The sequence below is a fragment of the Zingiber officinale genome, chromosome 2B (assembly GCF_018446385.1).
Source record: "Zingiber officinale cultivar Zhangliang chromosome 2B, Zo_v1.1, whole genome shotgun sequence".
Taxonomy (NCBI): domain Eukaryota; kingdom Viridiplantae; phylum Streptophyta; class Magnoliopsida; order Zingiberales; family Zingiberaceae; genus Zingiber; species Zingiber officinale.
Genome location: NC_055989.1, coordinates 89,880,876 through 89,893,274, shown reverse-complemented (window position 1 = coordinate 89,893,274; position 12,399 = coordinate 89,880,876).

The following is a 12,399-nucleotide window of genomic DNA, read 5'->3' as shown; positions in this document are numbered from 1 at the left end:
CATCACCATCAGCAGCATCATCCCTAGCCGAGGGCCAACCCCCGAGCCTCACAGGAGTGAGTGAGACCATCCGCTCGGGAGGAGGAAAATAGAAGTAATGCTGCTCGGGGCGAGATCAACATCATCGTCGGTGGACAACTCAGGTGACTCAAATCGGGACAGAAAATCACACGCCCGACAACTCAGGATCCACGCGGTTGGCTGCAGCCAAGAACGGGCATCCGGACCTGAGATCAGCTTTGGTCTCAGGGACCTTGAGGGAGTTGAAGTACCCTACGATGACGCCCTCATCATCCGAGCGGTAATCGCTAACTATACTATTCACCGCATATTTATTGATACAGGTAGCTCGGTCAACATTATCTTCAAGAAGGCGTTTGACAAGCTTCAAATTGACCGAGCCGAGCTATTGCCAATGATGACCTCGTTATATGGGTTCACTGGCAATGAAGTCCTTCCGATTGGGCAGACCAGGTTGGCTATCTCGCTAGGAGAAGAGCCGCTATAGAGGACGCGGACCACTAACTCCATCGTGGTCGATGCCCCCTCTGCCTACAATGTAATATTGGGACGACCGGTCCTCAATGAGTTCCGGGCGGTCGTCTCAACCTTTTGCCAAAAAATCAAATTCCCCGTGGAAGATCGAGTGGGAGAAGTCCGGGGAGATCAGCTGCCAGCCCAGCGATACTATGTGGAGATAGTCCGAGCCGAAGCAAAATCCGCTTGGAAAGCACCGCGCCTTGAGGTAAACGCTATAACCGAAAAGTCGCCTACTTTGGTTTATGAAGAAAAGGAGGAAGTACAGATTCGGGAAGGCCGACCGAAGGCTACCACATTCATTGCGTCTGATCTGGAAGAAGAATGGAAGGAAGAGTTGCTCAGATGCCTCCAGCAGAATCACGACGTCTTCGCGTGGTCAACGCACGAGCTGCCAGGAATATCGCCAAGCGTCGCGCAGCACGAGCTACACGTCCGGCCGGACGCTCGTCTCGTCAAGCAAAGGAATTGGGACTATAGTGCCGAGCAGAACGTCATCATACGAGCGGAAGTCGAGAAGCTCCTGGAGGCCGACCACATACGTGAGGTACAGTTCCCAAGTTGGTCAGCGAATGTGGTACTAGTCTCCAAACCTGGCAACAAATGGCAGGTCTGCGTCGATTCCCGTGATCTAAACAAGGCATGCCCAAAGGACTGTTAGAGTGTATACTAAAAGTCTAGCTTTTGGTATAAACATTTATCTAGAAATAAGAATCACATTGGTCAAATGTCTACATTTATGATAAATGTAGTTGTTCAATTAATTTATATTGTAGATAACATGGTGTGTGGTGTCACACACAGAGGATCATGTTATCAGTACCTTATAAATTATAAACAGTAACTCACGACCATAATGGAAAGGAACAAACCATTGGAAGGTCGTAGTGTAATTAGGTATTAGTTTATCTTAACTATATAATTACACTAGTACACTTAGAGTGTATTGAGTAGGACCATTAGAGGTCGTTTCTTTTATACTGACTTTATAAAGAAACAAAGACCTCAGTTATTATGGAAGTGTGTACTCTTAATCCTAATATAATAACAAGCACATATATTTGATATTTATTTCTTTAATTTATCAATGGGTGAGATTTAGTTCGATGAATCAATAAGCTCGATAAGTTGGGAAATGATATCACTTATAGTGTGTATTGTTGATTATAGAAGGAAACTGTGTCCTAGTGATCTAGGTTGAGAATGTCCTCAAGAGGAGCTCATAAGGATTGTCATGTTAAACCCTGCAGGTGGACTTAGTCCGACATGACGATAAGGTTGAGTGGTACTACTCTTGGACTAAGATATTAATTAAATGAGTTGTCAGTAACTCGCTTAATTAGTGGACATTTGACATCTTAAACACAGGGAGACTAACACACTCATAATAAGAAGGAGCCCAAAATGTAATTTGGGATTGGTGCGGTAGTTCAATAATAGTTCTTTAGTGGAATAAATTATTATTGATGGAATTAAGTTGTGTGTTCGGGGCGAACACGGGAAGCTTAATTTCATCGGGAGACCAAAACCAATTCCTCCTCTCGGTCCCTATCGTAGCCTCTTAATTATAAAGTACTATACCCACTTATACCCACCTTCTTACCCATCCTATAGGGGCCGGCCAAGCTAACTTGGAGACCAAGCTAGGGCCGACCATGGGTATGTTTATGGGTGAATTCATGTGGCCGGCCCTATTAAAATAAAAAGGAATTTTAATTTTAAAATTTTTCTTATGTGGATAATATAATTTAAAAGAGAGTTTAAAAATTTAAATCCTTCCTTTTATAAGACTCTACAAAAGATTAAGATAAGAGTTAAAATCTCTTTCCTTATTTGTAGATTAAAAGGTTGATTTTAATTTTGGTAAAAACTTTCCTTTTAATTATATTCATGATTTAAAAGAAAGTTTAAAAATTAAAAATTCTCTTTTATTAGTTTCTACAAAAGATTAAGAAAAGATTTAATATCTTTCCTTATTTGTAAATTGAAAGGAGATTTTAATTTTTAGAGATAACTTTCCTTTTTGGAAATTATCCACATGTTTAAAAGAAGGATTTTAATTTATAAAATTTCTTTTTATTAACCAATCATGAAGGGATTAAAATTATTGGAGAAATTTTTATAAATTTCTAGAAACAAATTAGGAAGTTTTAATTTTTGTTTTAATTAAAACTCTCCTTGTTTTGGGGAGAAGAGTGGCCGGCCATTATAATTTGAAAAGAGAAAATTATTTTAATTAAATAAATTTTCCTTTTCAATGGCAAAAGAATTAAGGAAGTTTTTATTAAATTTTCCTTATTTGCCAAGATCAAGGATTATAAAAGAGGGGGTAGAGGAGGCTTCAAAGCGAACATCTCTATTCTATTTTTCCTCTCTTTTTTTCTTGGGTGTGGCCGGCCCTTTCTTTCCTCTCCTCTCCATTGTGTGGCCGAAACCTTCTCATGGTGGAGATAGCTTTGGTGGCCAGATCTAAGAAGGAGAGAAAACAAGCCTCTTTTCTAGCATCCCTTGGAGCATGGTGGTGGTGGCCGAACCTCTTCATCCTAGGAGAAGTTTTGATGGCCGAAACTTGTAAGGAAGAAGAAGGTGCTTGGTGGTTCTCATCTCGGAAGATTGTTGCCCACACAACGTCCGAGGTTAGAAGAGGAATACGGTAGAAGATCAAGAGGTTTTTCTAAAAGGTATAACTAGTATTTTTTCTTTCCGCATCATACTAGTTATTTTTGGAAATAATACTAAATACAAGAGGCATACGATTCTAGAGTTTCGAATTTGTTTTCGATATAGTGTTCTTTTGTTTTCCTTTTCCTTGTGATTTGATTGTTCTTTTCGGTTAACCTAAAGTTATTTTAGGAAATTAAATATTAGCTTTCTATAAAAGGTTTTGTCTAGTCGGTGGTGGTTGCTCCCATATCTAAGAAGGTCATGTGCCTCGCCACGTCAGTACTGGGAACCAATTATGGAAATTAATATTTAATGGAATTAATAACTTAAGGTGACTTGGGTCGAACGTGTTAAGTTCCGCAGGAGATCCAAGTCAAAACCTAAAAGAACAAATAGATTAAGTTTTGGATCAAACGGGTTAAGTTCCGCAGGCGATCCAAAATTTAATTTAAAAGAACACATGGTAGCTAGAAAAAGATTCAGACCTTTGTACAAATTTTTGTTCAATGGAACCTCTAGGTTTTCCGAGTAGCAACCAACAAGGACTTCTACCCTCTGCCCCGAATTGACCAAATGGTGGACTCGACCGCTGGATGCGAGCTGATATGCATGCTAGATGCTTATCAGGGGTACCACCAAGTGTCGCTCGCCTGGGAAGACCAAGAGAAAGTGAGCTTCATTACGGCGGACAACACCTATTGCTACAACGTAATGCCGTTCGGACTGAAGAACGCCGGGGCTACGTACTAGCGACTCATGAACAAGGTGTTCCGAAAGTAGATCGGGCGAAACCTAGAGATATATGTTAATGATATACTCATTAAATCACTCCGAACGGCCGATCTCTGTGCAGATATAGAAGAAACCTTTCGGACATTGCGAGCGTACGAGGTCAAGTTGAACCTGCAAAAGTGTCTATTCAGAGCAAAAAGTGGTCGTTTCCTAGGCTACATAGTCACCGAGCGAGGCATTGAAGTCAACCCTAAAAAGGTCAAAGCGCTACAGGATATGTCGCCGCCCAGAAACTTGAAAGAAGTCCAACGCCTTACGGGTCGCATAACAGCACTATCTCGGTTCATCTCCAGGACAGCCGATTGGAGCATGCCCTTCTTCAGGATCCTGCGCCGAGCAACCAAATTCCAATGGGATGAGGAATGTGACCGAGCATTCGAAGAATTGAAGGCCTACCTAAACTCATTACCTGTATTAACTAAGTCATCTGTCGGCGAGCCTCTCTGCATTTATTTGTCTTCAACCAATCATGCGGTCGGTTCAACGCTAGTCCGGCAGAACGGCGAAGAACAACCAATGTATTTCCTTAGCCACATTCTAAAGGATGCTGAGTCTTGCTACACTGGTCTTGAGAAGTTTGCCTTCGCACTTGTTCTTGTCGCTCGGAGGCTCCGGCCCTATTTCCTGGGGCATACGATCATTGTCATGACAAATAGCCCCTTAGGCCGAGTTCTGCTGAACCCCGAGGTGTCCGGGCGACTGATCAAATGGACCACGGACCTTAGTGATTTCGACATACAGTATCAGCCCCAGACGGCTATCAAGGCGCAGTCGTTGGCAGACTTCGTCACTGAGGTACAAAATCTCGAGCCTGAAGTCACCTGGAAGGTGTACGTAGATGGATCGTCCACTCGACAGGGAAGTGGGGTTGGCGTGCTGCTGGTTTCCCCCCACGGAGAACGGATGCACCTGTCCGTACGGCTGGACTATCGAGCAACCAATAATGAAGCAGAGTATGAGGCGCTAATAGCAGGTTTACAGGGCGCTCGACATGTGGGAGCTAGCAATGTTTTGATTCATTCAGATTCACAGTTGACTGCTCAGCAACTTTTGGGAGTATTTGAGATAAACAACGTCAGGCTCAAGCTTTATGCGGAAGCCTTCGCAAAACTGAAAGCCGGTTTCCGAGAGGTGCTGATATAGAAGATCCCCCGAGCGGAGAATCAGGCCGCAGATGATCTGGCTAAGCTAGCCAGCTCGATATCACCGATCGTCATCAAGCAGCCAGTCGAGCAGGTGTCTCTGGTCGCCCACATCGACCTGATGGAGGGACTCACATTTCCAAATGACTAGCGGATGGCTATAACAGAGTTTCTGAAGTCAGGAGCAACGTCGGTCGATCAGTTGGAAGCGCATCTGTTCAGAAGGAGAGCCGGTCGGTTCGTCCTCATCGGCGACCAACTCTACAAAAAAGCGTTCTCCAGGCCTCTGCTTAAATGTGTTGGCCCGGAGGATGTGGACTATATTCTGCAAGAGGTACACCAAGACTCATGCGGCGGGCATCCGGGTGGCCGCTCGTTGGCGAGGAAGATTCTTTTGGCCGGCTATTTTTGGCCAACTTTATAGGAGGAAACAGCTCGAACAGTTGCCACGTGCTTATCCTGCCAAAGGTACCATAATTTCTCACATCATCCCGCGGAAGAATTAAAGACATCTACAGTGTTCTGCTCGTTCGATCAATGGGGCATGGACATTGTGAGACCATTTCCAATGATGACCGGACAGCAGAAGTTCTTACTAGTGGCGGTCGACTATTTCTCTAAGTGGATCGATGTCGAACCAATGGCTAAAATAACTGAGCAGATGGTTAAAAAATTCATCTGGCAGCACATCATTTGTCGGTTCGTCATCCCGCGGTGACTCATCTCAGACAACGGAAGATAGTTCTCGGGCCAACAACTCAAGGAGTGGTGTGAGGGATACGACATCCAGCAGGCTTTTACCTCCGTTGCGTATCTCCAAAGCAATGGGCAAGCTGAAGTCGCCAATTGGGAGATCTTGCGAGTTCTGCGGGCTCGGCTCGACCATGAAGGCGGGAGTTGGGTAGACGTGCTGCCCGGGGTATTATGGGCACTCCGAACGATGCCCAAGGAAAGAACAGGAGCACCCCCCCTTCCACCTGGTGTATGGGGGAGAGGCCATCGTCCTAGTAGAAGTCGGAGTAAAATCCGATCGGATCCGAGTCTACGACGAAAACAATGCTGAGCGGAGGCATTTGAAGCTGGACCTGGTGGGCGAGGCGCGAGCCAAGGCCGCCGTCCGGTTGATGGCGTACCGGCAGAGGATGAAGCAAAACTACAACAGGCGAATAATGCCCAGATCTTTTCAGGTCGGCGACCTCATCTGGAAGAAAGTCAAGCCGAGCGGCGATGTGACCAAGCTGGGAGCTCCTTGGGCTGGACCGTTCAAGATTGTAGAAAAGCTCCGTTCGAGCGTCTATTACCTCGAGGATGAAGACGGACGGAAGCTAGGGAGACCCTGGAGTGCGAGCCACCTCCAGCCGTACCGAGCTGGATAAAAGGTGCGACAATGTAATACACGACATATATTTGTCACCATTTGTCTCTTTCAATCACAGGAAGTAAAAACAGAAGGGTTTTTGCAAAATCACAGCCGAGCGGCTAGTCTTCCCAAACCGTCGAGCGGCGACGTTAAATCCCAAAGTCGGACCAACGACTATAAACCCCCCGGCCCGAAGACCATCGAGTGGCGACGTTAAATCCCAGAGTCGGACCGGTGACTATAAACCCCCCGGCCCGAAGACCGTCGAGCGGCGACGTTAAATCCCAGAGTCAGACCGGCGACAATAAACTCCTCGGCCCGAAGATCGTCGAGCGGCGACGTTAAATCCCAGAGTCAGATCGGCGACTATAAACCCCCCGGCTCGAATACCGCCGAGTGTCGCTCGGAAAGAATGTGTTTTGAGAAGTAAATAAGAACAAAATTGAAAGGTTATGTTGACTCGTCGCATGGCCAGTACTTAGACAAAAGTCAAATAAAAGTAGGATAGATTCGGATAATATTAACTCGCCGAACAGCGAGTATACAAATGAAACTTCAAAATTTAAAAGCACTCCTCACTCCAGAACATCGAAGATTGGCTCGGAGATGGTTTCCAACAGTTCGACCAGGTCTCTGGGGGGGGGGACGGACGCCGTCTCCGGAAGATAGCCCTTGGCCTTCAGATAGGCAGTCATAGCATGGATGGCTTCCTCAAACGCCAGGACAAGCCGATCGCTGAGCTTATTGCCAAATTATTCCGAACAGACATAGTTTTGCCTCATCACCGCGAAGCGACCTAATTCGCCGTCTTGGTACTCCTTGAGAGCGGCTCGGACAGTTTCGATGACGTCCTGGAGATCCTTCTTATCTCCTTGAAATTTAGCTTGATCTGCCGATCGGCTTTCCCGCTCGGTGGATAGCAGGCCAGTCAATTCTTGGACGCATTGCTCCAGCACTCGGGCATGCACATTCTTTGCCTCTACATCAGAAATGGCCCTATTCTTCCTATTAGTCGCCAGCTTGATCTCCTGGTCGTGAGACTTAACCTGGGCTTTGAGCCCAGCTACCCTGGTTTCCAGGCCAGAAGACTTGTGCCGCTCGGCCTCCAGCAGTTTTTCTGTTTTGTTCAGCTCGGTCTGAAGCATGGCGTACGAGGGTCCCTGAGCTGGTGCCCCTCCAGAAATCTGAAGTTTCTTCAACTCTTCCTCCAGCGCCGCCAAGCGGTTGCTGACCGCGATGTTCTCCACCCAGTTCTGCGCTCAGATGAAATAATATCAAGAACCAATCAAAATAATCATATAGGAGTTTGAGGGGCATACCCCGGTAGCTTGCTGCAAGTGGCTGTCACCGAGCTGACCGGGAGTCATTAGGGCAACACGGGCCCTCGCATCCTCCCATATTTTGGCAAGTGGTCCGCGGATGGTGATCTGATGTTCAGGGGCAGTTGGACGATCAGCTGCTAGAAGGAATTCTTCTGTTGGGAGACGTAGGACAACCTTAATCACTCGACGACCGCTCGGATCAGACTGGGCTGAAGGTGAGCGACCGGACGACTCGCCGAGCGGAGCGGAGATTATGCCCGAGCGCCTAAGCCGACGATGGACTCATGGCGGAGAATTGACGGGCTGCACCTCAAGGGAAGCCACTGGCAGATCGAGTTGTGAGGGAGTTCGATCCGAGGAAATTTCCTCGACCGAAACGGGGGCTGGGTCGACTGCTGCAGAAGGAGCGCAGACCTGCTCTGACACTGGTTCCGCATATGTAGCTGAATGGGCAGGAGGATCCGTCATGCGCCGCTTGCGTGTCACCAGCGGAGCGTCATCGGCCGAGTGCCCCACGTCCTCCGGCGTAGGATGTCCAGCAGATGAGGTAGCATCGCCGACCGCTTCGGTTGCAGGGACACGAACGGCCGACTCTCCGACAGCGGGTGTAGCTTCTTCGCTCTCACCCTCGTGTGAGCCGACTGGCGCAATGCCCCAGTCGGCCATCTCCTTAGCTGTCGCCACCTCTATCTCGGCGGCCCTCAACTTCATCCGCTCAGTGGCCTTAGCACGCCACATGATGTCGGCTGCATAAAAGAAGAATAAATCAGTTAGACCAAAAGGAAAGGGGGCCAAGAAAATGCTTACCCATGCTGCTCGAAAGCTTCGTTCGGATCGGACTCAATCCTAATATGTACAGCACACCCTCACAAAGCAGCTTATGGATGTTGAATTTCTACCCGGCCAGTTGGTTGGCTGCATGGAGGTAGGCCGGCTGGCTCTTGTATTTACCAAGGTCCGGCGGGGTCGGCACGGCGGTCTGCCATTTGGTTCGGAAAGCTGGCAGCTCGACAAGACGAAGGTAAAAGTAGTACTCCTTCCAATGTTTATTCGAGGTCGGCATTTTGTCGAAGAAAAGAAGGCCAATCCGCGACTGGAAGAGGAAGGTGCCCTACTCGGACTGTTTGGGATAGTAAAAATAATGAAAAATCTTAGGGACTAAGGGAATGTCATGCAGCCTAAAGAGGACAACTACTCCGCACAACAACCTGAAGGAGTTTGGGACAAGTTGGCCGAACGGGAGGCGAAAATAGTTACACACTTCAAGGATAAACGGATGTAAAGGAAAACGCAGACTAGCTACAAACTGGTCTTGAAAGAAACAAATAGTGTCGGGCGGTGGATCGTGTGGCCGATCGGATGAGGTAGCTAATATTAATCTATGGGTAGAAGGGAGTTCGAAGTCGCGGACGAAGTTCATCGCGTCATCCTCATGGAACCAGCTCTCCATGGTCGTATACCATAGGCCGGGAGAGGGATTAGACGGTTGTGAGGTGCTCGCCATCGTCGGAACAGTAGAAAAAGCAAAAAACAGAGAAAAACAAAAAGATGGACGAAAGAGAGGGTCGGAACAGTACCGAATGAGCACAGATATTGCTAGAATAATAGAGAAAACACAAAGGAGAAGGAAAAGGGCATAGAGTCCTTATAGGAAAGGATGGTTGTGAGAGGTGGCGAGAGATTACCGGGATGCTGAGAAACTGGTTCGTCGGAGCACGAAGCGCGAACGAAAGCCTCTGAATGCACGAACTCAAAAGTGCGGTGGGGGATAGCGATGAAGGCTTTACAAGGATGGGCCTGATGCTGTCTAGCCGTCGGATTCAGGTCACGGGACCCGAGGCCTGCATCTGACCGTTCATTTCAAACAGCTGAGGGTCCCATCGGAAGTGACGCCACCGCTGCGTGATGATGGCGACAGCGCTACGTGGCACCCGGTCATAGGATCGCATTTAATGAGTGTCATCACGTGTTCAGGGATGCATGCTCAGCCTTAATGGTGAGGATTTGCACGAATTCTAAGGGGATTCTAAAAACGGCAGCATGGACCGACTTACAACCGGCCCGGCGGCTAGCGGAAAGAAATGAAACAAGTTCTATCAGGTAATCTGCCGAACAGTCGTAGGTCACTTTCGTTAGGCCCGTGCAGAAAAACATTTATATCAGTGGCCGAGCGGCCATCATACCACTTAGCTAATAGTCCAGTCAGTCGGACCTACAGCCTCCTTCGACTAGACTTGAGGGGAACGCAAGTGATCCGGTGATAAAGATAGGGGGGCCCACATTGGTAGAGGTTAACGACACGTGGGCAGGGAAGTCAAAGTCCAGGGGTCCCGCCAATGGTTCCTGCCGATAGGAGACAAGACTTGGCCTAGTAGCCGAGATAGCAACCGAACCAGTACGCAGTCGAACCGAACCGCAGGTCGGGTTGCCGACGCTCAGAAGAGGAGTTGGTCTGGCGAGCGGTCTGTCCGCCCGGCTGAACGCCTAGCCGAACAATGTTGTTCATCCGAGTGTTCGACTGAGCGGCCTTCCCGCTCGACCCGGCACGCTCCCTTGACCGGACGTTGGGAGGCCTAAGCGGCCGTCCCGTTCGACCCGGTGATAGACAAACAACGCAGAAGAGGACAAAAGGGGTAGTGGGTGACATCGACCTCGAGACAGCTGCCGCCGATGGGCAGCATGGTTGGCGGCCGGGTCGTATAGATAATCGTACGGTGGAAGTTTCCACTGTCCTGTCAGGGATTTGCTCGGACAGTTGCGGTATGGCGTCAGACACGCTTTTCTGACACGGTCACTCCAGGTATGCTTTGAGGAGCGTGCATACTTTGGGATGCGTGCATGTATCCCCCCGGGAGCCCTATATAAGGACCCCCATGCTTCGACGGAGGTATGCATTCTACGTTACTGTAGCTACAGTTTTCATTCTCGTCTTTCTCTCTTTCCGCCGGAGTTGACTTGGGCGTCGGAGGGCTGTTGCCGGGAACCCCTTCCCGGCTCGGTTTTATGCTTGCAGGTTCTCGCCGGAAGTCTATACGTCATCACCGGGAGCGCCACGTACCTAGCATTCATCAACTCAGCACTCGGACAAGATCAATAAATATAAATATTTGAAAAATATATTTTAAAATAATATGAGCCACATCTATTAAAAGGATTCAAACGGTACAAGAAATGCTAATGGAAGCAAAAGAATAAGAAAACTTAGGGGGCGTTTGGTTTGCGTTTTCCACGCTGTTTTCTGTTTTCATTTTCTGAGAAAATGGAAAAAGCGTTTGGTTTGCGTTTTCCACATTCATTTTTAAGAAAATGAGAGAGCGTTTTCTAAGAAAACGAAAAACACGGAAAAGTCATTTTCTAAAAAATGAAAAACTCGCATTTTTCACATGTCTACGTATGATATAAAATTTTACATAATGTGGCAAAAGACGATTCGCTCGCCCCTAGCGCCCCCGTCAACCCGTCCCTAGGACAACACGGAGGAGGTAAATCACGAGTGGCTACTAGTCATTAGTGCAAATGGCCAAGACATGGGGGAGGTTATGCTCAGTCACGCCGAGTTTTGACCCCAAGACCTCATGTGACAACACCCCATATCTTAACCATCGCACCACCCCGAGGGGACTATAAAATTTTCTATAATGAACCTTCCATGTCGATCAAATTCTCTATGCTAATTCCGTGTGTAATTAGTTAATGACATTGAAGATGATTTAACACAATCCTCTTCTTTCATCTAGGTTTGGGACTAACTATGTTGACATTTATCCGTCATATATAGAGTTCAAACAATCAATTCTATATGGGCAAAAAATAGAACAGCAGGAGAAAATCATCTATCTTCAAGATCAATCATACTAATCTTGAACACAATATAAAAAAAATTAAAAGCATTATATTTTAGATTATTTAGATGGGAGATTCATTCAAGTGAGTGATCTAAACAGAAGCAAGTGATTTGTATTTGAAAGTCAATGCATGTGTACCAGTAATTGATCTTGTTTGGAGCTGAGTGGAGCTGAGCTGAGGTTCTCAGTCTGAATCCAAGTAGTCGGGATCCTCTAAATCATAATCCTTGATATGTTCCTGAACCAATAATTATTAATAGGTGGGATTTTATGGACCCTATCTATATAATAGATAAGGTCTAAAACTGATCCATCTCTTGAATCAAGGAGCCAACTGAATTTGACCAAGGCCAAAGGTCCACATGGCGTTTGTCCCACACCTCAGAGATTCAGAGGCATGTAAGCAACTACAATCGATCAAACAACAATAAACTACGCTGCTCTACGTCGACCGTGGACCTTCAACTAATTTTATAAGAGCCAATTTCTGTGGCGTATATGCAGAACCAAAGTATAAAATAAATCAACACGGTTAACAAAGGTGCAACTCAGATCCTTTTGTCGATAAAATATGAATTAAAGGATGAGTCATTCTTTACCATTAATGAAAAATAATAATTTGACATGTAAAATAAGTAAGAATCATCATTCTTCATTCAATAAAGATGAGCATTAAAATAAGAATAAATTGGAGAAAAAGCATAATTAAATTAACGTGTTAACAGATCGAAGCAATC